At 39.7% G+C, this 23449-nt stretch overlaps 1 protein-coding gene across 7 annotated transcripts in view; it reads left to right on the plus strand.

The window, feature by feature from the left end:
- The window catches only part of LOC125466825 (galactosylgalactosylxylosylprotein 3-beta-glucuronosyltransferase 1-like), a 171329-nt gene that overhangs the window by 43274 nt on the left and 104606 nt on the right, over window positions 1-23449 (plus strand). For 2 of the 7 annotated variants that reach the window (XM_048561897.2, XM_048561895.2), the window contains exon 2: window positions 12128-12342. The exons of 1 other annotated variant lie outside the window; for it this stretch is intronic. The gene's annotated coding sequence lies outside the window, so the exon portion shown is untranslated. Of the gene's footprint in view, window positions 1-5364; window positions 5384-12127; window positions 12343-18410; window positions 18481-23449 lie in introns of those variants that run through there. 4 more of the 7 variants (XM_048561896.2, XM_048561900.2, XM_048561899.2 and 1 more) reach the window with 4 other exon arrangements.

Consider the following 23449-nt stretch of genomic DNA (forward strand, 5'->3'; position numbering starts at 1 on the left):
GATCAAGGTATTTAAATGGTACAAGGATTTGAATGGCTAGATTAGGGAAAACAATTCTTCCCTTGGGGAAACCAATTATAAAGTGACTTAATTTTACTACTAGACCTGTGCCATTCAGAAGGAAAATCATAAGTCTGTTATGAAGTGTAGACAAAATCTGTAACTCTGTCCTTGGGACGGTGGAGCTGGGTCTATCAGAGGCTTTAAGATTGAGGTTGGATTTCTTTTTATCAAGAGTATCATGATACATAACAACAATATTGGAAAGATAGAGTTGAGGTGCAGACCAGTCAAAGTCTAACAATATTGTGGAATATATTTGAGGAATTGAATGTTGTAATCCTTTTTCTAATGTTCTAACTGTTTCTATTTTTTAAAAAAATCAACTTCAAGACACTGGAAAAACCCATCCGTCATGCTGGCCCAGGTTTATTTGTGTAGTTTATACTACCTCAATCTTTTATGAAACTTCTGATGGAAGATTGTGGCTCCTTAATTTGCATTATAAATTGGTGTTTCCCATTCTTGTGTTGGAATATCAATGTCAGGTTTTGAAGAGTAGGGAATAAGGATTCACAGTAAAATGGAGTTATTTAATTGACACTTGGTTATATTAGCACAGACATTCTATTGATTAAATAGTCCAACTGGCTGTCACAATATAATGGAGTTATTATTTTCGCAGCTGTAAAGCAGTATTATGAGTAATTTAGGAAATCCAGTATGTATCACATATCTTAGATGGCACAGCTTCAAAAACCACAGTGGTACAATATGCTTAAACCATCAGTTTCCATTTACACTGGTCCTGCATTACAAATTATCAATGCCTCTGTGTGAAATGTGAGTTCTTGACCCTAACTAGATGCAGGATAACTCATTAGCATTTTACTGAGGGCCATATTCATATGTGGTAACTTAATCAAGATGCTCTTCACATTTCTATGAGAAAGATTTAATTCTTTTAATTCAGGTTTCCCCTTAACACAGGCCTCAGTGCTAATACTCAAATGTATCTTTGGAGAGAAGGCTCAACAAGTTTTACCTTTCTCTCCTAACAGAATTTTTGAAGTTGTGGGGTTCACACATTGTTCTTTTGCCTGTGATAAATGGTTCTGAATTTAGGTCAAACAATTGAAATGAAATGTGCCTGTTCATGTCAAGGTCCTACATGAAGCCAGTGGTTAAGCTAATATTAATTATGGAGGCACAGATGTGCGACATAAAATTGCCCGTTACTTCACACAAATTGCCACTAGATAGGCAATTGTCTCAAAGTTAAACATGCCCCGATCTACATGCTAATATACATAAAATACAGTATGATCAGAAGGCTTTTTAAAAAAAATTTTGATTCTATTTTGTAATACTATAGATATCAATACATTTGTTTCGATTCATTCGTGAGATGTGGACAACACATTCATTGTCCATTTTAGTTGATCTCTGAGCTGCCTTCTTATTGGTACAACCGAGTTAAGAGGGGATGAACTGATTCCCTTCTTTGTCCCATTCCACGACAACAAAGTTTGAATTTTAAAAGAGAAATATTATTTCTAGTTATAGTGTGTAGACTGTAAATAGGTCAGCATCAGAAACAAGTTAACATGGCTTCAAAAGTAACAAAAGAATATCTAATTTATGTCAAATGAAATTTATTCAAGCAAAGGTTATTAAAATGAGGTTAAAGTGAAAATTTATTCAATGACCCTTCTTACACTAACACACAGACACAGACACACACACACACACACACACACAGACACACACACACACACACAGACACACACACACACACAGACACACACACACACACACACACACACACACACACACACACACACACACACACACTTCCAAGTTGCATCAATTAAATTCAGAAAACAAAATTTACAAATTGGTCCAAATGTTAGTTTTTGCCCAAAACACTTCGTACACAAGCTATTGGTACAAGGGTGTCTTTCTGGATAATCATGGCTGACTGAATTTGTTTTTCTTAAGGCAGTGGTGTAGATTTTGAATTTTCCTTCAGTACTTTCCACTTGAGGTAATGAGGTCTTTCAGTGTTTTCAACTCATAAATTTGGCGAAAGGTTTCAGAGAAAGAGAAAGGCAAAGACTTTATGATGCTGATTTTCTGTATTCAAAACCAATGTCTTTTTATTGCTCACAAACTGGGTCATGTGACTTCCCTCTGAAAATGTTGTAGACTTGGCACCGCAATCAAAGCAGCTTGCTTGTAGCAAATGCAATGTTGATTCTACTGTAGACAGTGTCTTTTGCTTTGCAAAGCATTCTTTCCAAAAAGTTCAAGAAGTGTGCAATATATAATGTTTAGCTAATTATGTTACAAATTAATATTTTGTCTAACCCAGCTTTACAGCTATAATAGAAGATGGCTTGGAGTCACATATAAAGCACATAGAGTAAGACTGCAGATATTATTCCCTAAAGACATTAGCAAACAAGTTCAATTTTTATAATAAATTGAAAATTGGCTGGCAAAACATAGCTTTTAGTATCGGATCAATTTGCGTGTTCAAGTTGAGTTCATTCACCCAGCCACAGCTAAATGTAATCAATGAACTTGACATATGTGAGGATTGTGATATGTGATTAATCTGCACCAATTTGTGGTGAAACAGACAGTGCATCAAATTTGTGTGGTCTACTGTTTTAGTCCAAAGGGGACAAGGGGAGGTGCAATGCAGCTGCCAGCATTGCTGGGTGCATTATGAAAAAATGCAGTCTGGCAATGTGACTGGTTGATTAGTTGATGGGAATAGTTGATTACGTGAGCAAGCAACAAGGATTCTGATCATCTGCTGTAGGGGACATGGTGTAAGAGCTAGAGGGAAGTAGACACATTTTTTATCCACAATGGGTTGGTGCAGAAGGACTTTGGAGGCTGTCCCAGACATGTTCTCCAAGAAGATGATGCAGTGCAGGACGGAGCTGTTGAAGTGAGTGACTTCATTTCCAGTGACATATTCTGGTCAGAGATGAGGATTTCTTTCTTTCCAGGGTTGCTAGACTGGAACTCTCTTCCCTAGGAGGCAGTGGATGCAGGGTCATTGAATATTTTGAAGGCAGCGGTAGATAGATTCTTGACTAACAAGAGAGTCAGAGGATATTGTGGTAATCAGGGAAGTGGAATTAAGGCCAGTTAGGCCAAAGTTGGTCTAATTGAATATTGGAGCAGACTCGACAGGTCAATTAGTTGACTCCAGCTTCTAATCAGCTCTGCAAGAAAGAGGGATCTGTGTAATTGATCACTGTGCAATATGTTTTAGTGATATGATTGTCATGTTTGATAAGTTGCTGCAATAAGTGAGCTGTGGATATAAGGCTTGCGGCAGTGCTAAATGTATGAGGCAAAATGTATGAATTGAAGAGTTGAATACTGAATAATAGAGATTATTGGTAGGTGAGTGAGGGGAGCTTTTAATGTGTCAAGTTGTGCATTTGATGGGTTCTGCCATATGCAGATTGAACTGATTGTGTGAATTAACTTCTTCCTGGCACTGGCTCATGTTCTTGGAGCTGTAGCCCTGGCATTGGCTTCTGCCCTTTGTTCGTCTCACAGCTTCTTGAGCAGATGCCTCCTGTCCACATCTAAATATTGAATTTCTCTTCTCTCCATCACTTCCAATAAGAACACTTGTGGATTAACTTTGCATGTTCTTCCATCCTTCGATGGATCAGATTTGGCTTTCAAAGCACTCACACCACTTCTTGCACTCACAATGAATTGCCCTCCAGAGTTGTAAACTGCCATTAATGAGCAACTTATATTTTTTTGGGCCAATTTCTGATGTTTCCAGCTTCAGTGCAGGTAGAGGAATCACATGTAGCATAGTGTGCATCCACCTTATCGATGATCATCTGCCCCATCTGTAGCTGAGTCTGCAGCTCCATAATTAGACCATTCGTCCACCCCACATCCCCCGGAATGGAAAAAAAAGTATTCTCATCCTTCACTAACTGCCCAAGAAGAATAATGTATGTTAGTGTCCATTTTCAGGACATTGTCCAATTTGACTCTCTATATTTGTATAGGAACTGATCCAATTCCCAACAGTAATTTAAATAGGGCGAACTTGGATGTGTTTCTTTGCAGCCGTGTACTTTGATCTTCCTGATATTTCACTGCATTCACTTCATTGAGAAGATTCTCTGTTCTATGCACAGACCAAGAAAAATCTCCCTTTAAATCACTTGCAACGTTTTCTCAGCTGCTTCCCAGTGTCTGAGATTCTATTCTTCTCACTTTTCTATTTTATTTTCTCACAGAGTATATGTTTTACATTCTCTGTGCTTTGAATGATTTTTCACTTTCCTTTCTTCCTCATCTGGAGCTCCCATCTGTCTGGTTTTGATGGCGGTCTGATTTTTTTTTTTGTCTGGCTAAAAATTTGCAACATGCAAACCAGACACCAGTCGTCTGAATTTTAAAATAAAATTCTTTTTTCTACTTTTGTTATTGTAGGAGACTATGATTAATGAAAGTGTTTTGTTTTAATATTAATTTTCAGCAAGAGGACATGAAACTTCAGAGAGCATATTATTTGATCAACTGCTAGAAAATAATTGGAAAATTGGTCAAGCAGATCTTAGATCATCTTGCAGCTGAATCCTTTACTTAGGATTTTCCATCCAGTTATTCTTTTGCATCTGACCCCAATAACATGTTGCAATCTCAGTAATACTACACAAGTCGTAAAAAATTGAACATATGGTGCAATTTTCCTGCCTTTTGTATCAAGTTTATGTTTTTACTCTTCAAAGCCCTTTTTGAATGTACTGGGGGAGGTCCCTATGTGAAATGGAGCTTTTATAGCGAAGAGTGGCTTATGACTTGTTCTTTGAAATATTTACCAGTCCTGTTTGGTACTGTGTTGCATGATCAGAAGTTTTTTGTCAATAATTCTTAGGTAGTCATTAAGAATATAATGATTTTTGGATGGACAATTTTAATTCCATGATTAAATTTATTTGTATATGTTGCTTACAAACGTGTTGTTCATTGCCCACTAATTCACAAGAAGCAGTGGAATGTGTTACATATTTGCATGACTACATGGCAATAGGAGCAGATGAAGCACTTTTTTCTAATCTTCAATTTCTTGGTAACTGAAGGAATCCCAAGATATCCTGGTCTAAGTTGCAGAGTTAATTTCTGGACAAGTAATTCACTTCAGTTCTTTTCTTTTGTTCCTATATATCTTCTAAATGTCATTACACAAATATTTGATTAATAAGTTTAAAAGTAGAATTATACATTTATTATGTAGCATTTTAATGGAACATTTACAATTTTTCCAATAGGTGCCAACTCTGTGACTTCACCCAATCATTTTCCTTTGAGCTGCGCCACATGAAGGGTAATATTCTGAATCTAAATAATGGGGAACCTTGCCACTCATCATTGCACACTAACAAATCATACTTTCAGTGCACACAATATTTTGATGCACCCTGGTTTTGAACAAAGTTGGGTGCTGCCAACCTAGACACAGATGATTACTGCCAGTGCTGTATTTGCTATTTCTTCTTTATGTTTTTATGTTTTACGCTTTTGAAAACTCTTGCATCTATTTTTTCCAAAGTTTGCATTTTTGACACAGCGCTTACTTTAAATGTAATACTTTTGCTTATATCCAAATCGGTCATTAGCCATTGGTTCAATAAAATGAGCCTTTCACTATTATGCACTTGTCCTTGTATCCAGGGTTTTGCTTGCGTAAAGATATCAAACACACGACAAGAAACTAGGAGTTTAAAGGTCTGAAGAACACTGAATTGTAGGAATTACATAGTAGGAGGCTGCCAATGGTCCATCATAAATGTGCCATCATTAACTGCTCAACAGGAGATACCCAGTGCATCTCATTTCAAGCCCTCTATCGTTCATACATATTTTTAAGCAATCTGTATGGAAATGTAAAGCTATACCTCTGTCATGACTTTAATCTGGAGATTTATTCCAAGAGGTACAGACACGAACACTGTGCCACTTTCCTCCATATTTTTATATTCTGCCTTAGATCCATTTTAAGCACAGATCTGATGTTTGACTAAATAGCCACTTGTGATGGGGCGGCACAGCGACTCAGTAGTTAGCACTGCAGCCTCACAGTGCCAGGGACCTGGGTTCGATTGCCGCCTCAGGCGACTGGCAATGTGGAGTTTGCACATTCTCCCCGTGTCTGCGTGGGTTTCCTCCGGGTGCTCTGGTTTCCTCCCACAGTCCAAAGATGTGCAGGTTAGGTGGATTGGCCATGCTAAATTGCCTGTAGTGTGGGTTATAGGGGGATGGGTCTGGGTGGGATGCTTCGAGGGGCGGTGTGGACTTGTTGGGCCGAAGGGCCTGTTTCCACACTGTAGGGAATCTAATCTAATCAATTATCTTTCATGTAATAACATTTTGTGAACAAACTCCTTTTAGTTTTTGTTTTGATTCTGTTCCTTCCAGATCTATGCTGACACAATCCCTTCTGCCAACATTATCACTTATATGCTAAACATTTGATGCAATTGTTCACCATTTAACTTCTCAAAGCACTTCAGAAAATCAGAAATATCCATCATGCGCTCACCTAATCTTTCTTCTTTCAGTGAGAGAAGAGTTTTCGTTCATAACCATAATTCTTCATTATCATCATGTTGCATTTTTGTTTCTCTGTTTCCACATCTTTAGTATCCTTCCTATAATAGGGTCACTCAAAATTAATCAATAATTGCAGTGTTAAGTCGAGCAGACATTTCTAGCTCCAGCTGTCCCAGTTTTTGACCTAATTTCCAAGTTCCTCAGCTCCTGATACTGTGTTTTCCATACCTATTCTCAATGTCCTACCCACAATCAGTTGAATTTCAATGGTTTTCCAAATTCCTAACATCAGTAACAATGGCACATTTGAGCCACACATAACTAACCTTGACAATATAGCATTCTTCATCTGGACCTATTTGCTTTAAAAAAAATCCACGATTCAAAGTGGAATTTTAGAAAATCACAAAGGACAAGTTTAATGTAAGTTATGGTAATATGGAAAAGATATTATCGCACTTCAGTTTGCAAAAGAAAGTCAGTTCTAATTGAACTGAAGCTGAGAGGCTAAGTGTAGTATGTCTCCTGTGTCCTCTCAGTTACATACATTTTTGATTGCAGGATCATTTTGCGCCAAGCAGACAATATTGCATCTGTTTTTCCGACAGTTGGGATACTTAGTGTTACCCGAGCAGTGGAGCTTCAGTTTCACTGCATGACTCTTAGGGAAATTCAATTTTTTTAGAAAAAAATCAAGGCTTCTTTCTTGAATTCCCTGTGGGTTTTCTTTTGGTTGATTTTAGGCTTCATGAATGTTTAACTCTTGAGGTCACATTTTCCAGAAATAAAGTTTGAAAACTGGATAATTTGAAAAATCCAATATGTTACCGGGGGAGCCATGCTCAGCCAGTTGCATTGTCATGTCGGAGTGAATTTATTGTGAGTTCCTGTCCCATATCAGAGACTGAGTGTTGTATTATTAGAACATTACACAGTTGTAGTTGCTACCTTATAGATGACATGCTAAACTGTGGCTCCCTCTCAGGTGTTTGTAAAAATCCTGGATAACCATTTGGAGGAGAGTAGCAGAGTCACTTTGGAGTCCTGGCCAAAATCTGTTCATCAGCAACATTATCTACCCATATCTCATTGCTGTTTACGGGAGCTTGCTGTGCACCATTTAGTTGCCTCCATTAGTTTCCTAAATCACAACAGTTATTACACTTTAAAAGTACTTCATTGTCCATTAAACATGTCAGCAACATTCTGCCGTTGTGAAAACTGGAGGTGCCTTCTTTTTTAGTATAGCTCATTAAATTTAACCTAATGTGGGCTTCAATATCTCAAAGCTCATGAGGGGAGCAGTCAGCCACAGCTCTGACTTCAGCTCACCATCCAGTGATCCCAGGCTGGAGAGTATAACTGATGAACTTTGGGTAATAATAAGATTCAGAAAGCTGAATTAATTCATTGAGTTCATTGTCTGAGGTCAGACATGGAAGCGAGAACTCAGCAATGACACAAAGAAGCACTCGGCATCTATTAAATCATGTTGCACGTTGAGAACTTTTAGCTGAAGAGAGAAGACAATTGGAAGGAATGCGACTTTTTAAAAGAAGCATATTTTTCAATTAGCATGGATTAATGTGGAGTGAAGGTCAGGCAGATTTTCCGTGTGGAGAAAAAAAATGAACTGTCGAATATTTCTGCTTGCTTGCAGTGAAGGATTTGTAACAGGTACACAGCTCAGAATCTATGACTCAACAGGTGAGTAGTATAATGATCTGAAGGATGGAGAAATGCTTGTTTATTTGCTCAATCAGACCATTTAGTTGCTCTTATTAGGGGACCCCATTGGAAACCAATGAACATCCCTGACAGAGTTTACTTTTCTCACCTGGGCAGGCCCTGCTACCCTTGAATAAATCCAGTGATGCCTGAATGAGGCTCTTAAATCAACATTAATTGCCCTGTCTTAAGGTCCTCAATAGCAATGGGATGGGAAGGTCTTCCATAGACCCTGCCACCGATCTTGCCACAGTAGAGAAAACTAAATTAGACTTACAGACATTAACAGCATAGAAGAAAGCCATTCAGCCCAGAGCACACATGCTGGTTGTCAAAGGTCTAACTACATCAATTCCAATTTCCAGCTTTTTGCCCTGACCCCTGGATGCTATGGCAACACAACGAAATGTCCAAAAACTACTTAAATGTTATGAGAATTTCAGACTCAACCATCCTTTCAGGCAATGAATTCCAGACTCTCACCACTTGTCATTCCGCTAACAATTGTTTTTTTTTCTGCAGCACAGACCTCTCAGGTGCAGAGCAGTGGTTTCCAGAATCAAAAATCAATGCATTGGCAAACCCACCAGTGTATGCACAGAGTGCAAGGAACTTCCAAATGGCTGCACAGTCACATAATTTCAAATAAATGCTACCCACTGCTCTCTAGTGAAAACATTTCTCCTTACCTCTCCTCTTAGTCTTCTACCCCTTACTTTCATCCATACCCCCTGATTATGGACTCCTCTACTCGTGGAAAACATGCCTTCTTATCCATCCTATTACAATCTCATAATCTTATATACCTCTTTGAATTTCCATCCCAACCTCTGCTGCTCCAAATAAAGTAACGCCAACCTGTCTAATGTTTCCTCAAAGTTCGGAAGCTGCAACCCAAGCAGCATCTTGGTAAACATGCTCTGCATCCTCCCCAGTGCAATCACATCCTTCCTGAAATGTGATGATAAGAACTGCACACAGTATTTCAGTTGTGGCCTATCCAACATTTTGTACCATTCCAGCATTGTATTCTATGTAATTCACTTCTGTTGCTGCACTTGTATTCTGTACCTCAGCTGATAAAGACAATTATCCGAAAGGACTTCTTAATTACCGCCTATCTGCCTGCTACCTTCAAAGATATGTGAATACGCACACCAAGGCCCCTCTGATCTTCAATGTTTTCCAAGGTCTTATCCTTCACAGTGCAGTGCTTAACTTGTAAGTCCTCCCCAAGTGAATTACCTCACTTTGCCGAGTTATATTCCAAATCATTAAAGTTCATCACAAACAGCAAGGGCCTGAGTACCAAGCCCTACTGAACCCACTGGAAACAGACTTCCAGTCACAAAAGCATCCCTGTACCATCCTCCTGTGCTTCCTGCGCTCTCAACCAACATTGGATCCAATGTGCCACCTTTGATTCCATGGGCTGTTACTCTTTTTGACCAGCCTGCCTTATCAAAAGCATTGCTGAAGTCCATACTGACCACATTAAATGCATTAGCCTCTGCAATACTCCTTGTTACCCCTTCAGAAAATACCGTTAAATCTGTTAAACTTGAATTCCTTCAGCAAGTCCATGCTGATTATCCCTGACTAATCCATGTCTCTCCAAATGCAGACATATTCGTTCATTCAAAATTCTTTCTAACCAGCTTCCAACTCTAAATCAAATAGGTTTTAATGTCAGTACAGAAAAATCTTAGAATTAAAACAACTTATGAGTCGCTGTTCAGTAGAGATTCACATTGAGCAAACCAGTTTGAACACATGGTTTGAATGATTGCTGAACAGGCAGGATTTACATCATTTTAAAAAAATTACCCATCTCTCATCCTGTAACCACTCAAAAAATATTCTAACTACTGATTATGTTGAGCATTTGCGTTTCTGTAGAAGATCGCTTGTTCGCTAAGTCATGCTGCATTGGAAATATAATATTTTTTGTCTCCTTGAAACACTTTTCATGTGCCATCAATTGTGGTGAAATGTTGAGGCTTAAATTTCTGGTCCTTGTTGCTAATGTTTTGTTATGACTGAAGATTCTGATGACATTTTTAATATTTTTGCACTTTGATTTGCTGAAAGAAGTCTGTAGGGTCCATTTTCTTGTGAGGTTTTGATATGCAAAGTGTTTCCTTAACCTCCATCTGCCCTCTGAATGTGTGATGAAACATAGATCTTCTCAAAAAACATTTGATCCTTTGGCAGCTGCCCCGGCAGCTTTCGCCCTCTTATAAATCAAAAGAAGTAACTGTAGTTCTTAATTATTGAACTTCTCCCATTTTTTGTGAATTTTACATTCTCTGGGGTGATATTAGTCATGGAAAATGGATTGTTATGCACCCGTGAGTCAAAAGCAAATAACACCATTGAAGAAAAAAATTAAAGATTGGTGGACTCTGGAAATCAGAATCAAAAACAAAAATTGCTGGAAAACTTTTCAGGTCTGACAGCATCTGTGGAGAGAAATCTGAGTTAATGCTTCAGGTCCAGTAACCCTTAGATAGTGGACTTGAAATGTTAACTCTGATTTCTCTCCACACATGCTGCCAGACCAGCTGAATTTTCATAGTAATTTCTGTTTTTGCCACCATATTGAACAATTTGAAGTGATACTTTCCACTCCATCCCAACACTGAGCTTCGACCAATATTCCCAGCTTGTCTGATTCTTCATTGTGATACGTTTCCATTAATTAAATCAACCATCCTGTGTTTCCTAGTGAGGTTTGAAGTGTGCTCTATCAGCCCACACTCTCCAAGAATGAGAACAGTACCTATGCAAACATCAGGCAAGTGCGACTTTCACGTTGTCTGCCTGAGATAGATGTACACTAAGATTCTGCTGGTGATAAACACCAGAGGCTAACCCAGAATGGCCAATGCCCAACCTGGATTTTAAATAACTTGTATGCATGATAATTATGTTATCTAATGTAAAACATGTTCCAGTGTTACGGAACATTCAGCAGTCCCACACTTCCAATGTAGAGCCTTGTATGAATAGGGCATGGGTAGTAGATTCACGGTTACATTTTTGGAGTCCTGAGTGATGAATTGTCTGATGCTGGCAGTGCGGAATTGGTGAATTGAACTTAAGTGGTGATTATGAACACTGTAAAACAGGGTGAGACCAATGTGCAGAGTATAGGAGATCTAAAATATATTGCCATTTAATGAGGTAGTCAAAATTCATACTTGAACAAAAATGTACTCAAATTAATTTAAAGGTCAGTCAATTCCATTTACTTTACCACATGATCATCAATGCTTGAGTGAAAGCAGTAATATTTTACATTATGTCTAATAATATAGTTTAATTATAGTTTTCATTTTCAGCTCATTGTGAATAAAGAAATTTGTATGTTCAGTGGTTTGGCCTTATTCTGTTCCTATGATGGCCATTCTACATTCAGATCATTTGGCAGTGAAGAAAAAGCAATGAGGAAATCTGAAGTCATCTGTTATACATCATGTTTGAGTGTAAGGCACCTGACAAGCAAACTCCAGATCTAAGTCTCAATCTCAACTGCTTTTCACACTTACCTCTCCCAAGAATTAGTGCTGAAAAGATTTTTTATTGAAAGGGAAGGGAAGGAAACTGCATCATGGAAAACATCCTCAGTGCTCTGAACTTGAATCTTCCTGATCTACACAAGACTAATATTACTTCCGAGATTATAACCCTACCATTTAGTTTTAGATGACTGTAAACAGTTCCTATGTTCCCAATTCCTGTTCAAGCTATTTCTAAACTTCCTAATACATTTTCTTTATTACTACAGCTAAATCTAAAAGAATGAAGATCCAGAAAGGAAGGAATGAATACTATAAGGAACTTTTCAAATCATAAAGGTACACCTCAGCCATTATTGATTGAATGCAGGACTTATATTGGAGTGGCTATTATCCGTGCCTTTGAGTCAGGAAGAGACAGGTTCAAATCCCACTCCAGGGCTTGATGGCTATGGAAGGCGTATTTATGTTGTGACCACAGAGGGTGAGTATCAGCTTGAAAATCCGTTCAACAAGCACTAATGGCAAACAATTAGAGTGGAAGAGTTGGAGCTTCAACAGCCCCTGCCTGTGGTCCGAGGCAAAACAGCTGAAGTGCATATTCCCAGCAACTTGGAGTCCTTTGCAGTTGACTACATGGTGGGGCTGGCGACCTGCCTTTGTTCCCAACCTGTGCTGGAGGCTGCAGTGTCATAGCTCATATGTGTTAATATTATACTTTAAAGCAGAGCATGCATTCAGGTAATTGTGTCAGAGGAGTTAACACTCGAAAACAAGTGGCAATCCCTCACTGCGGAAGTCACAGAGAAGCTGAAGTTAAGATATTGATACCACTTTTACTATAAAAGGTGGCTTATAAATGACAAAGTAAATCTCAGTTTACAGCCCCAAAAGTTGCTGATGTTGGGTTGACTCCATCAAGCCTGAGGCCACGTGGCAGTCTTTTGAAAATGGAAAACTGAAGGTGTTCTGTAGATGAATTTAAATTTGTAAAAGGTTAGAGTGGATACAGAGAAAATGTTTCCTGTTGTGAGTAACAGCATAACTAGAAGCCATCAATATGAGATAGTCACAAAAATTTGCAATAGCCGATTCAAAAGAAACTTCTTTACTCAAATTGAACTCCCAATCACAGAAAGCAGTTGAAACAAATAGTATGGATGCATCTAAGAAGAAGTTAGGTAAGCACCTATAAAAGGAAAAAAAAATGATTATAGAACATAGAACAACACAGCGCAGAACAGGCCCTTTGGCCCTCGATGTTGCGCCAACCTGTGAACTAATCTAAGCCCATTCCCCTACACTATCCCATCATCATCCATATGCTTATCCAAGGGCTGTTTAAATGCCCTTCATGTGGCTGAGTTAACTACATTGGCAGGCAGGGCATTCCACGCCCTTATCACTCTCTGAGTAAAGAACCTGCCTCTGACATCTGTCTTAAATCTATCACCCCCCCAATGTGTAGCTGTGCCCCCTTGTACAAGCTGAAGTCATCATCCTCGGAAAAAGACTCTCACTGTCCACCCCATCTAATCCACTAATCATCTTGTACGTCTCTATTAAATCCCCTCTTAGGCTCCTTCTCTCCAATGAGAACAGATCCAAGTTCCTCAGCCTTTCTTCATAAGACCTTCGCTCCAGACCAGGCAACATCCTGGTAAATCTCCTCTGCACCTATTCCAACGATTCCACATCCTTCCTGTATTGGAGTGACCACACAATATTCAAAGTGAGGCCGCACTAGCGTTTTGTAGAGTTGCAGCATGACATCACGTTACCTGAACTCAATCCCTCTACCAATGCAACCTAAAACACCATCAGACTTCTGAATAGCACTATCAACCTGGGTGGCAATTGTCAGGAATCTATGTACATGGACACCAAGATCCCTCTGCACATCCACACTACCAAGAATCTTTCCGTTGACCCGGTGTTCTGCCTTCCTATTATTCCTCCCAAAGTGAATCACCTCACATTTATCCATATTAATCTCCATTTGCCACCTTTCGGCCCAATTCTGCAGTTTATCCAAGTCTCCCTGCAACCTGCAACATTCTTCCACAATGTCCACCACTCCACCAACTTTAGTGTCATCTGCAAACTTACTCACCTCTCCACCAATGCCTGCGTCCTAGTCATTTATACAAATGACAAACAGCAGTGGTCCCAAAACAGATCCTTGAGACACACCACTAGTAACCGGACTCCAGGCTGAATATTTTCCATCAACCACCACTCATTGCCTTCTTACCGAAAGCCAGTTTCTAATCCAAATGGCTAAATCTCCCTCAATCCCATGCCTCTGTATTTTCTCCAATAGCCTACCATGGGAAAACTTATCAAAGGCTTTACTGAAGTCCATGTACACCACGCCAACTGCCTGACCCTCATCCATATGTTTGGTCACCTTCTCAAAAAACTCAAGGAAGTTTGTGAGACATGACCTGCCCTTGACGAATCCATGTTGACTATCTCCAATCACATTGTTGCTTGCTAGATGATTATAAATCCTATCTCTTATAATCCTTTCCAAATTTTTTCCTACAACAGACGTAAGGCTCACAGGTCTATAATTACCTGGGTCATTCCTACTGCCCCCCTTGAACAAGGGCACAACATTTGCAATCCTCCAGTCCTCTGGTACTAAACCTGTAGACAATGAGGACTCAAAAATCAAGGCCAAAGGCTCCACCACCTCCTCCCTAGCTTCCCAGGCAATCCTCGGAAAAATCCTGTCAGGCCCAGGGGTTTTATCTACCTTCACACATTGACGAATTGATAACACTTGCTCCTTACTAACCTTAACCCTTTCAATTCTAGTAGCCTGTAACTCAGTCACCTCCTCTACAATATTCTCCTGTCCCTCAGTGAAAACAGATGAGAAATATTCATTTAGCACCTCTCCAATCTCCACAATGTCCACATACAACTTCCCACTTCTGTCTTTGACTGGGCCTCTGCCTACCCCAGTCATCCTCCTATTCCTCACATACCTATTGAAAGCTTTAGGGTTCTCCTTTATTTACCTGCCAATGTCAGCTCATGTCCCCTCCTTGCTCTTCTTAACTCTCTCCTTAAATCCTTCCTAGCTAATCTGTAGCTCTCCATCACCTCATCTGAACCATCTGGTCTCATCGTCACATCAGCCTCCCTCTTCTGCTTAACAAGAGATACAATTTTTTTCGTAAACCACAGTTCCCTTAGCTTATCGCTTCTTCCCTGCCTGACAGGGACGTACCTATCAAGGACATGCAATATCTGTTACTTAACCCAGCTCCACAATTCAATTGTCCCCAGCCCCTGCATTTAGCTAACCCATTCTATGCCTCCTAAGTCTTGCCTAATCGCATTACAAGGGAGGAATGGAGAAGCAGATAGTGAAGGGGACTATCAGAGATTACAGCAGAACATAGATAGACTGGAGAGTTGGGCAGATAAATGGCAGATGGAGTTCAATCCCGGCAAATGCGAGGTGATGCATTTTGGAAGATCAAATTCAAGGGTGAACTATACAGGAAATGGAAAAGTCTTGGGGAAAATTGATGAACAGAGAGATCTGGGTGTTCAGGTCCATTGTTCCCTGAAGGTGACAATGCAGGTCAATAGGGTGATCAAGGCGGCACATGGCATGCTTTCCTTCATTGAACGGGGTATTAAGTACAAGAGTTGGCAGGTCATGTTGCAGTTGTATAGGACTTTGGTTCGGCCACGTTTAGAGTACTGTGTCCATTACCAAAAGGACGTGGACGCTTTGGACAGGGTACAGAGGAGGTTCACCATGATGTTGCCTGGTATGGAGGGTGCTAGCCATGAAGAGAGGTTGAGTAGATTTGGATTATTATGTTCATAGTTTAGATCAGGAAAGACGAGATGATGCTCAAGTGAAGTTTAAGCACTGGTGATTACATGTTGGGCCAAATGATTTGTTTATGAGTCACATCCAAGTAATTTGTGCAATGTTATATAAGCATTGATTAAAATAATATGCTCAGGATCCAATGTGGCATTGCAATTCACATTGTGTTTAACCTCTGTCAAGCTGCACAAATCTGAGCCCTAGGATTGCCACTGTCACATGCCAATAAATGCAAACAATCAATGTGCTAACTCAGAGTAAAACTACAGCGGGAATCTGACTCTTCAGGCAAGATGACTCTGCCTTTCAGAGCAACTTGAATTGTAGAACATGTTGCCTGTGAAGAAAACAAAGTTACTTGATGCCCCTCTTTCACTCTGGTGGATTGCATGTAAAAATGTTACAAAAGAAGAGGGGAGGTTTGGGATTAAATTGGCTGATGCAGTATCTGTGTTCAGGTTCCACACACCTCCCATGACCCAAAGAGGCAGGCATGAAGCAAAGCTCCAATCAGGCTAAAGCAGGACAAACAAGAGAAGTCTTTTACTCAGCATAAATCAAGTAATTTACCAACAGTGATTTATAATAAGCTTTATGCATTATTGATTTTTTTTTTAAAAGAGTGCCCAACAACATCACTGCAATCCATTCTAGGCACCACCAGACCCAGTCCCCACCTTCCCCATTGCCTTCCCACTTCCTATTTTTGATAACTGCAGCTATTCAGTGTCCTGAGGCTCTGATCTCCTTCCAAGACTGCAATCTTTACATTCCACTATATATTTACCTGGTGCTGCACGCTGCTACAATGCAGTTTTAATGTGATGAGATCTGAGGCCCAATGTTTCGGCTGCTTGAATCTCCCAATTTGTGGTTTGAGGGAATATGTCTGCGCTTTAGGGGGATGGCGTATATGTCCCAAATTAGACGCTCCCTAATTTAACTTCTACATATTCTGTATGATATACACCTCTTAAATATACAACACTGTTTTCAGGTAATAAAGTTTGTATGTTATAAACAAGTTTCTCATTAAGTAGGCCTATTCTTGTCACACTGAATATAATAACACGTGTATTTATTGCAACCTTATTCTATTTTAATGAACTTTATCTTTAGTACACAGACATAAATATTCATCAATAAAGAAGAAACCTCATCAAGCTTTGTCATGGTGTTTACAGTTGCCTTCCTTCCAAGACTATTTCCTGGTTGGGGCTGCAGTATTCATGATATGCAGGATGTAGGCTTAGAGTGCACAATGTATTCATAAAAGAGATAGTGGCATTTCCAAGTCAGTGATGTGTACAATTTACTTGGGATTAATTAGAGCACTATCCTCAGATGGAACAATTTAATTTGATCCAAACTTATTTCAATCTCAAAAGTAAGCTTTTGCGCATTAATACTACCTCATAAAAGCATGAGTGATATTTTAGTCATAATTAACTGATTTGACTAGGGGCTCAGCCTGGGCTTATTAGACACCAGCAATAACTTTCCATTTTTATGAAATCATGTGTTGGATCATGAGTCTATCTTTTGGCTTTCATTGAATTATTACATACTAATTGTGATTGTATATTTAGAACTGTCAGAGAACTGTAAAGGTAAAAAGGCTTCTGTGAGACCAAAACGCAGGTGAAATTAAGAGAGCAGAAACTACTTTGTCAGAACTTTGTCTCTTTTTACTGAGGCCAAAGATTTTTGTGTTTCTTCAGCTGCGAGGAGGGATCCAAGACCTGTGCTTACAATCCAGTCATCCAACAGAATTTAGGCAAAAAGGGGTGTTTCCTTTCATCCAGCTCACTTCTCTCATCCATTTGTCCACCCTTATGAGAACAGTGAATGGATGTCAACATTAGGCAGGCAGCTCACCACCGCCTGCTTAAGGGTAATTAGGGATGGGTATTAAGTGCTGATGTATAATGGTTACATCACAAGAATTAATTCAAAAATATATAGTTGGTGCCTGGCTCCTGCTGTGTACAAAATTTTGTACTGGTCCCAGCAGTGACCAGAGTCAGAAATTTCAAGGTTGCAAGAGATTTCCCATCCCCCATTTGTAATCTCACAATATGTAGAAGCCTCGGAGAATCTGCTGCAATGCTCCAGCAATTGTTAGGAGATTTAATTCTGGTGGCCAGAGACTTGTTCAGACCAATTGCTGTACTATTGTCTTCTGCCTGGTTTCACTGCACAGACAGTATTTTGGAGATGGACCTGCACCAGGAGTGCTCCAGAGCTATATGGCTCAAGACAGGAAATTTGATACCTTGTTCAGGTGTTGCAGCCTTTCCACTCTTGTGTGGTATAGACATGGTAGAAATAATAAAAATTGTATATACCGTAAGACATGGGGTATACGTCAACCTGATATGTGGATCAAACTCATTTGCCTCTCCCTAAAGATGTTGGTTCTCGCATGTACTTGTTATATATGTTGCCCATCCTTTTTAGCCATGACGTGGTATACGTGCTTTAATAGTCACCTTCAATTTTTCACATCACGAATAAATGATTTACTTTTCAAAACCTCAGAACTAGGTTCAGAGATCAAGCAGGTGGTGCAACTATGATGTGAAGATGCAGGAAAGTTCAAGATTGCTGTGTTTTTTGTATCAGATGTTGCTGACATTTCAAAATAACAACCATAGACACTTGTAATAGTGGTTCATATTTATACATGGCAGATTGGCCGACCTCCATTGATCGAGGGAATTTTCTAACCTTCAAAGATCAACTTATGCACTGACATCCACGGTAAGACTTCAATAGTTTACATAAGTTGTTGTCCTCTTGTATATGACTGCCCTCGTGGCCAATTAACTACTTCCACATAATTCTTTCACTCATGGAATGTGACATTTAATACCCATCCCTCGTTACCCTTCAGAGGGTGCTAGCAAGCTACCTTCATGAACCATTGTACTCCATTTGCTGCAGATTGACCCAGAAATACTAGACAGAGTTCCAGGATTTTGACTCAGAGAACTGGAGGAATGAGAACAAATTTCCAAGTCAATATGGTGAGTGGCATGTAGTCAAAATTGCAGGTGGTGGTATTCCCATGTAAAAGCTGCTCTTATCATTCTAGATGGAAGTGGTCATGGGTTTGGAAGGTGCTGTCTATGGATCTTGGCAAATTTCTGCATTGTATCTTGTAGAACTTTATTGAGCATCAGTAGTGGAGGGATTGGATATTTGTTGATTTGGTGCCAAGCAAGTGGGCTGCTTTGACCTGGATGGTATCAAGCTTCTTGAGTGTTGTTGGACCTGCACTCATCCAGGCAAGTGGGGAGTATTCCGTCACATTCCTGACAGATTTTGGGAGTCAGGAGGTGAGTTACTCACTGCAAGTTTCTTAGCCTCTGGCCTGCTCTGTAGTCATTGTATTTATATGGCAACTCAACGTAAATTTGATTTGTGAATAATGGGGATTCAGTGAATGTCAAGGGGCTGTCTTGTCAGAGATGGTCATTGTCTGGCATTTTTGGGGTGTGAATGTTACATGCCATTGGTTAGCTTAAGCTTGGATATTGTCCAGATCTTGTTGCATTTGGACATTGTCTACTTCTGTATAGAATGAGTCACAGATGGTGGTGAACATTGCAATCATCAACAAAAATCCCCACTTTAGATGGAGGGAAGGCCATTGTTGAAGCAACTGAAGATGTTTAAACCTAGGACACTACCCTGAGGAATTCTTTCCGAGATTCCTGGCATCAACACTATATTTAAAAGCCATTGCACACCCAGCCAAACGCAGGCAGTTAAGTGCAGCCTTGCATGATTCATTGCAGATTATGGGAAATTGGTGCACCACTTTATGGACAGGAACCTGATGATCAGTGTGGTGCAGAGGAGGGACATCCTCTTCTCCCAGGATTAGCAAGGGAAGCCATAATGCCAGAAACTGCCAGTCAGGGCTGAGGTCCAGAAAAATGCCCAGTATTGCCAGAGGAATGTCAGTGACCTTCTGCATACCACCATGGTAAGTGCCAGTATCTTTTCGCTGCTACTTCAGCATCATTCTGTCTCTGCTACTGCATCTACCTACAACCAAGAACCAAGTGCTCTATCACTACCAGTATTGCATGCAACGTCTTTCCTCACTCACTTTCCCCATACCGAATCCCCACACACTACTAACCCTGCATTTCCTCCGCACCTCCTACTCAGTCATGTGACACATCATGCCGCCTTTTTCCCATCTTCACCAGAATAAACAGCTGTACCACACACTTTCCTCTTACCCAATCCCTCCATTTCTCTTATTCCAGGAACAAATGGTCTGCAATGGGCTAAACAAATCAAGATGGATGGTAGGGTGTCCCTTTTACTTGACTAAGTACAACCCCTCTTCAACTTTGAGACATGGCCATTTGATTGATGAGTATACAATATATTTGTTGGTACGCTGCTGGCACATGCTGCAAGTGTGCTTTAGAGATAGGACAAGAGGTCCAGTCTTGACTGATTACAGATGGCAGCTATGATAAACTGCCTGGTTTTGTGTCTGCCCTGACCAGCAAGCCAAGCCTGAAGTGCTGTGAGCCTTTAAGCCCAGGTAAATGAGGAAAATCACAGAAAAGCAAGGCAAGAACTGGCAAGGCAAGGATGCAGTGAGCATCAAAATAGATAATATGTGGATGAGTACTGCAACAGCAATCAGATGAGCCAAGTCGCAATAGTGAGCTGGGTGCCTCCTCCTCCTCCTGTTCTCAAAGTGCCCTTGCAGCAGCACTCTGATGAAAGGTGCCAGTGTACTCCAAAGTGCAAAGTAAAAGTAGAGAACTGTATTGTAAATTGATCAGAGATGAGTCACAATAATCCAGACACGCTGGCATGTGTTAGATGCCAATGTCCAAAGGACATGAGCTGTGTGCAGTGCTGCATGTGAAGTGTGCCCTGTGTTATTAGCACCCGTGCCTAAGGTGGACATTCAGAGGAGCAAACAGTGAGCTGGACTCAGCAGGTACTCAGAATTTCATGCTGGGAATTGTCAGTATCTAGTTTCTGTCCAGCAGGGGGTGAATTTGGAAACCGCCTATTGAAAAGGTGAGATCAAGTACTAATGGACGTGATAATAAGTGATAATCCATATGAATAGGCCTCTGACTGCTCACAAGTGAGAATCTCTTCTTGACATCCGGGGCTTGGTCGGAAAATGCAGAGTTTTAGTATCAGCATTGAAAAGGGACTTGCTGGATATCTCAGCAAAATTTCTCAAAATACCCAACATCATTAAGAGGCTGAGTAATTTCCACACATCAGAATTTTACACAGAATAAAGTGCAAACCACTTTTTTAGGTACCTGGAATGCCTCAACCTAAGATATCCTAGCTATCTGAAGTGAGAATTCCTGTTGCTACTTGTGTGGTAATTGCTAAACTATGAGGTAATGTGGCAAGGTAACTAATCAGAAACCTCACCCATTCACCTGATTTATAGCAATGTGGGGAATGTTACAATTCTTGATTGCGTTAGCTATCACTGCCTGGATATAAAGATCAATACTAATCCTCTGATCGCATCAGGCCTGTGTCTAAGGGTTAGTTGCTTCTTATTGATTGCTGAATCAAGGTGAAAGTGCATGACAGATATCGTTATTAAGACATTCATGGAAGTGCTCATACTCATTGAGACTCGTATATTATTTCTGGATGTCTTCATTCTACACATAGCATGTCAATCTGAATCAAAGCCAGTTGGTGATTTGGAATCCAAGACACCTTTCTTTGTGAATAGACTGTTTTAGCTACACAGTCTTACACCTCGTTCCATGCACAAGTCTCAACTATTGCTACTACCCAGGTTCTTAATTAACTAATCTCAATTATCTGCTTAACTATTTGCAGTATTAACTTAGCACAGCAACTTATATTGAAATGTTGAATGTGTGGTTTTGCAATGAGTTACAGAAGGAGAAACTATGTATGGTAGTCATCCTCAAAAGTTTATATTTATAAATGGGAGAAAAGATTGTCAAATGATAGGTGGGAAATCTAAATGTTGGAAAGCAAACACCCAAAAGAGACAGAATTGTTTATTTGTTTTTAATCTCTAAATATTCAATAAATGGTATTCGCATGTTTCATCAGTGCATGAATAGGAACCATTTCCTTCTGTTTCCTTTTGAATGGTGTTGAACTTTTGGAAAGTGCCAGCAAAATGAAACTAATAAACCAAATTAAGGCAACGTGCTCACAATCCCGAGGTGAACAGAACGACACCATTCAGGCCCCAAATATTCGAGGCATCAGGAACAAGGCACTGAAACACTTTCTCAGTTTGCTGAGATATTCTTAGTGATGCCATCTCCAGGCTCCGTGCAAAAATTATCATTGAATTATCTGTTATATTCCTTTTCCATTAGTGAAAGAGCCAGGGAGAATGACTGAAAAATGAAAGGTTGACAGGAGGTTATAAAATGGTAATTCAGTTGAGGTTTATGATCAACAGTGGAACTGTGAAGGGTTAAATTACTGTTTTGAATATTTGTTCATTTTATATGGGCCTTTCCTTTCTTTCATAAAGCTTTAAGTAAGTTGCAAGTGGATGTGAATTCACAATTCAGAAATATTCTGATTGAATACTAATTGAAACAAAAGTGTTAATTGCTGAAACAGGTCAGGACAATGACTCATGTTGGGAAATAGAAGCATTTGCATGAAGCAGAGATATCCATTCTTCATAGAAAACATGGAAAATTGGACATCACTTAAAAGGATAACATTTAACTTTGGCAGCATTGACTGTCCATTATGCATGGTACCTGATATTCTTTTCCATTGAAATCAATGATATGGATATTAGGCAGAGATAGTAGGAACTGCTGATGTTGGAGAATCTGAGATAACTTGGTGTGAAGCTGAATGAACACAGCAGGCCAACTAGCATCAGAGGAGCAGAAGGGTCTTTACCCGAAACATCAAACTTTCCTGCTCCTCTGATGCTGCTTGGATTTTAGGCAGCTTGGTTAACAAGTGGTCGATCCAGTTTTATGCCCCAATGCAAAAATATTTTACTCCAAGTTAATATGTATGTATTTCACACATATTAAAAGGATGTTGCAAATCACATGTATTAAAACCAAAAGAACTGCAGATGCAATAAATCAGAAACAAAAACAGAAATTGTTGGAAAAACTCAGCATCTGTGAAAAGAAATCAGAATTAATGTTTTAGATGTGGTGACCCTTCCTCAGAGCTTTAACTCTTCACAGACGCTGCCAGACTTGCTGAGCTTTTCAAGCAATTTCCGTTTTTATTTCATTTCTATTTCAAGGTGACTCCATAATTTTGTGGCTTTAGAATTAATTCACAAATGAGCTACTGATCAGTTATCATAATCTTAGCTATTTCTAGTCCAGACTCATCAAATTCCAACATGTAAAAACAACAGAAAAGAGACATAACAGCAAAAGAAAAATTAGTTTCTGGTTTCAAAGGTCTTTATTCCAGCTATGTAAAAATTAATGGTTACGTGGACTGTAAATTTGACACGTGCCTCTCAGGACTCCATGCTATGCACCGTGTCAAAAAAGGTTGGGTATCGCTTTTCTACATAAGAAGGACTTTTTTTTCACTTTGCAGATAAGTCGTCCTTTTGGTCTTGAGTGCAATTGTTAATTATCTTGCCTTAGCTATCTGTTTTCAGTGAGGTGGCCTGTTAATGAAACACAACCAGGCAATGCTGCAGATTTAGTTTAAACCATGAAACAGAAGT

Source organism: Stegostoma tigrinum, chromosome 32 (genome assembly GCF_030684315.1).
Source record: "Stegostoma tigrinum isolate sSteTig4 chromosome 32, sSteTig4.hap1, whole genome shotgun sequence".
NCBI lineage: Eukaryota > Metazoa > Chordata > Chondrichthyes > Orectolobiformes > Stegostomatidae > Stegostoma > Stegostoma tigrinum.